Source organism: Polypterus senegalus, unplaced genomic scaffold (assembly GCF_016835505.1).
Source record: "Polypterus senegalus isolate Bchr_013 unplaced genomic scaffold, ASM1683550v1 scaffold_9348, whole genome shotgun sequence".
Taxonomy (NCBI): domain Eukaryota; kingdom Metazoa; phylum Chordata; class Cladistia; order Polypteriformes; family Polypteridae; genus Polypterus; species Polypterus senegalus.
In genome coordinates, this window is record NW_024378921.1 from 49 (window position 1) to 4,532 (window position 4,484).

General features: G+C 36.5%; 7 non-coding genes across 7 annotated transcripts; all 7 read right to left on the reverse strand.

The window, feature by feature from the left end:
* Window positions 1-221: 221 nt before the first annotated feature.
* trnac-gca lies at window positions 222-293 on the reverse strand. Its single transcript has one exon. It is a non-coding gene; the product is annotated as a tRNA-Cys (tRNA).
* A 424-nt stretch (window positions 294-717) lies between these two features.
* trnac-gca lies at window positions 718-789 on the reverse strand. Its single transcript has one exon. It is a non-coding gene; the product is annotated as a tRNA-Cys (tRNA).
* A 574-nt stretch (window positions 790-1,363) lies between these two features.
* On the reverse strand, window positions 1,364-1,435 carry trnac-gca. Its single transcript has one exon. It is a non-coding gene; the product is annotated as a tRNA-Cys (tRNA).
* Window positions 1,436-1,888: 453 nt separating this feature from the next.
* On the reverse strand, window positions 1,889-1,960 carry trnac-gca. The gene has a single exon. It is a non-coding gene; the product is annotated as a tRNA-Cys (tRNA).
* Window positions 1,961-2,402: 442 nt separating this feature from the next.
* trnac-gca lies at window positions 2,403-2,474 on the reverse strand. The gene has a single exon. It is a non-coding gene; the product is annotated as a tRNA-Cys (tRNA).
* Window positions 2,475-3,080: 606 nt separating this feature from the next.
* trnac-gca lies at window positions 3,081-3,152 on the reverse strand. Its single transcript has one exon. It is a non-coding gene; the product is annotated as a tRNA-Cys (tRNA).
* A 980-nt stretch (window positions 3,153-4,132) lies between these two features.
* Window positions 4,133-4,204, reverse strand: trnac-gca. The gene has a single exon. It is a non-coding gene; the product is annotated as a tRNA-Cys (tRNA).
* Between the last annotated feature and the right edge of the window lie 280 nt (window positions 4,205-4,484).

The window sequence follows — 4,484 nt, forward strand, 5'->3', positions numbered from 1 at the left end:
GAAATATTTCGTATTGGAAGTTGACATTGCTGTGAAATGCTCACAAATGCATTCAAAAAACCAACAAATAAATCTCTGCAAAAAAAGTTGTCGTAACTATGGAAAACTCTTCTGTGAAATTAAACAAATTCTTCTTGAATCAATTATGGGTATAATTTGCTGCATTTGTGAGGTAATCATAGCTTTCAACTATAGGAGATTGGCCAAATATGGGAGAACAAAGGGGGCACCCAGAGTTGAACTGGGGACCTCTTGATCTGCAGTCAAATGCTCTACCACTGAGCTATACCCCCAGATGTCGCAAGTGGTCTTGCTCGCAGCGGTGGAAAGGAACTGAAATTGCAAGGTGTAGTTGGGCCTCTGATTTCCTCCATTGAGGCAAAATCAATTTTATTTACACAAAGAAATAAAGATCATTTGTCCAAAGACGATGGTACAAAACGTTCTTTTTTATGTGAATTAAGATTTCCTAATCTGGTTAGGTTGGAAATATTTCGTATTGGAAGTTGACATTGCTGTGAAATGCTCACAAATGCATTCAAAAAACCAACAAATAAATCTCTGCAAAAAAAGTTGTCGTAACTATGGAAAATTCTTCTGTGAAATTAGACATAATTAAGCAAATTCTTCTTGAATCAATTATGGGTATAATTTGCTGCATTTGTGAGGTAATCATAGCTTTCAACTATAGGAGATTGGCCAAATATGGGAGAACAAAGGGGGCACCCAGAGTTGAACTGGGGACCTCTTGATCTGCAGTCAAATGCTCTACCACTGAGCTATACCCCCAGATGTCACAAGTGGTCTTTCTCGCAGCGGTGGAAAGGAACTGAAATTGCAAGGTGTAGTTGGGCCTCTGATTTCCTCCATTGAGGCAAAATCAATTTTATTTACACTAAAAGAAATAAAGATCATTTGTCCAAAGACGATGGTACAAAACGTTCAAAATTTTTTATGTGAATTAAATTTCCTAATCTGGTTAGGTTGGAAATATTTCGTATTGGAAGTTGACATTGCTGTGAAATGCTCACAAATGCATTCAAAAAACCAACAAATCTCTGCAAAAAATGTTGTCGTAACTACGTTACAAAATGGTCTTTTTTATGTGAATTAAAATTTCCTAATCTGGTTAGGTTGGAAATATTTCGTATTGGAAGTTGACATTGCTGTGAAATGCTCACAAATGCATTCAAAAAACCAACAAATAAATCTCTGCAAAAAAAGTTGTCGTAACTATGGAAAACTCTTCTGTGAAATTAAATTAAACAAATTCTTCTTGAATCAATTATGGGTATAATTTGCTGCATTTGTGAGGTAATCATAGCTTTCAACTACAGGAGATTGGCCAAATATGGGAGAACAAAGGGGGCACCCAGAGTTGAACTGGGGACCTCTTGATCTGCAGTCAAATGCTCTGCCACTGAGCTATACCCCCAGATGTCACAAGTGGTCTTTCTCGCAGCGGTGGAAAGGAACTGAAATTGCAAGGTGTAGTTGGGCCTCTGATTTCCTCCATTGAGGCAAAATCAATTTTATTTACACAAAGAAATAAAGATCATTTGTCCAAAGACGATGGTACAAAACGTTCTTTTTTATGTGAATTAAGATTTCCTAATCTGGTTAGGTTGGAAATATTTCGTATTGGAAGTTGACATTGCTGTGAAATGCTCACAAATGCATTCAAAAAACCAACAAATAAATCTCTGCAAAATGGTCTTTTATGTGAATTAAAAAAAGTTGTCGAAACTATGGAAAATGCATCTTCTGTGAAATTAGACACTCTTAATTAAGCAAATTCTTCTTGAATCAATTATGGGTATAATTTGCTGCATTTGTGAGGTAATCATAGCTTTCAACTATAGGAGATTGGCCAAATATGGGAGAACAAAGGGGGCACCCAGAGTTGAACTGGGGACCTCTTGATCTGCAGTCAAATGCTCTACCACTGAGCTATACCCCCAGATGTCGCAAGTGGTCTTCTCGCAGCGGTGGAAAGGAACTGAAATTGCAAGGTGTAGTTGGGCCTCTGATTTCCTCCATTGAGGCAAAATCAATTTTATTTACACAAAGAAATAAAGATCATTTGTCCAAAGACGATGGTACAAAACGTTCTTTTTTATGTGAATTAAGATTTCCTAATCTGGTTAGGTTGGAAATATTTCGTATTGGAAGTTGACATTGCTGTGAAATGCTCACAAATGCATTCAAAAAACCAACAAATAAATCTCTGAATTAAAAAAAGTTGTCGTATTGAAGTTATGGACAAATGCATTCTTCAAAAAAGTTGTAACTATGGAAAATTAAACAAATTCTTCTTGAATCAATTATGGGTATAATTTGCTGCATTTGTGAGGTAATCATAGCTTTCAACTATAGGAGATTGGCCAAATATGGGAGAACAAAGGGGGCACCCAGAGTTGAACTGGGGACCTCTTGATCTGCAGTCAAATGCTCTGCCACTGAGCTATACCCCCAGATGTCACAAGTGGTGCTTCTCGCAGCGGTGGAAAGGAACTGAAATTGCAAGGTGTAGTTGGGCCTCTGATTTCCTCCATTGAGGCAAAATCAATTTTATTTACACAAAGAAATAAAGATCATTTGTCCAAAGACGATGGTACAAAACGTTCTTTTTTATGTGAATTAAGATTTCCTAATCTGGTTAGGTTGGAAATATTTCGTATTGGAAGTTGACATTGCTGTGAAATGCTCACAAATGCATTCAAAAAACCAACAAATCTCTGCAAAAAATGTTGTCGTAACTACGTTACAAAATGGTCTTTTTTATGTGAATTAAAATTTCCTAATCTGGTTAGGTTGGAAATATTTCGTATTGGAAGTTGACATTGCTGTGAAATGCTCACAAATGCATTTAAAAAACCAACAAATCTGTGCAAAATGCTCACAAATGCATTCAAAAAACCAACAAATAAATCTCTGCAAAAAAAGTTGTCGTAACTATGGAAAACTCTTCTGTGAAATTAAACAAATTCTTCTTGAATCAATTATGGGTATAATTTGCTGCATTTGTGAGGTAATCATAGCTTTCAACTATAGGAGATTGGCCAAATATGGGAGAACAAAGGGGGCACCCAGAGTTGAACTGGGGACCTCTTGATCTGCAGTCAAATGCTCTACCACTGAGCTATACCCCCAGATGTCACAAGTGGTGCTTCTCGCAGCGGTGGAAAGGAACTGAAATTGCAAGGTGTAGTTGGGCCTCTGATTTCCTCCATTGAGGCAAAATCAATTTTATTTACACAAAGAAATAAAGATCATTTGTCCAAAGACGATGGTACAAAACGTTCTTTTTTATGTGAATTAAGATTTCCTAATCTGGTTAGGTTGGAAATATTTCGTATTGGAAGTTGACATTGCTGTGAAATGCTCACAAATGCATTCAAAAAACCAACAAATAAATCTCTGCAAAAAGTTGGGAGTTACACAAATGGTCTTGAAGAGTTGAACTAAAATTTCCTAATCTGCAGTCATATTTCTCTACCATTGATGAACAAAATACACCCAGCATTGAAAAACCAACAAATCTCTGCAAAAAAGCTCTAACTATGGAAAACTCTTCTGTGAAATTAAACAAATTCTTCTTGAAGTGGTGGAAAGGAACTGAAATTGCAAGGTGTTTTGGGCCTCTGCTTTCAATTGAGGCAAAATCAATTTGGAGAACAAAGGGGCAAGAGTTGAATTTGTCCAAAGACGTCAAATGGTACAACTGAGCTTATTATGTGAATTAAGATTTCCTAATCTGGTTAGGTTGGAAATATTTGTATTGCAAACATTGCTGTGAAATGCTCACAAAGGCAAAATTTTACACAAAGAAATAAAGATCATTTGTCCAAACGATGGTACAAAACGTTCTTTTTTATGTGAATTAAAATTTCCTAATCTGGTTAGGTTGGAAATATTTCGTATTGGAAGTTGACATTGCTGTGAAATGCTCACAAATGCATTCAAAAAACCAACAAATAAATCTCTGCAAAAAAAGTTGTCGTAACTATGGAAAACTCTTCTGTGAAATTAAAACAAATTCTTCTTGAATCAATTATGGGTATAATTTGCTGCATTTGTGAGGTAATCATAGCTTTCAACTACAGGAGATTGGCCAAATATGGGAGAACAAAGGGGGCACCCAGAGTTGAACTGGGGACCTCTTGATCTGCAGTCAAATGCTCTGCCACTGAGCTATACCCCCAGATGTCACAAGTGGTCTTTCTCGCAGCGGTGGAAAGGAACTGAAATTGCAAGGTGTAGTTGGGCCTCTGATTTCCTCCATTGAGGCAAAATCAATTTTATTTACACAAAGAAATAAAGATCATTTGTCCAAAGACGATGGTACAAAACGTTCTTTTTTATGTGAATTAAGATTTCCTAATCTGGTTAGGTTGGAAATATTTCGTATTGGAAGTTGACATTGCTGTGAAATGCTCACAAATGCATTCAAAAAACCAACAAATCTCTGCAAAACCCGCAAA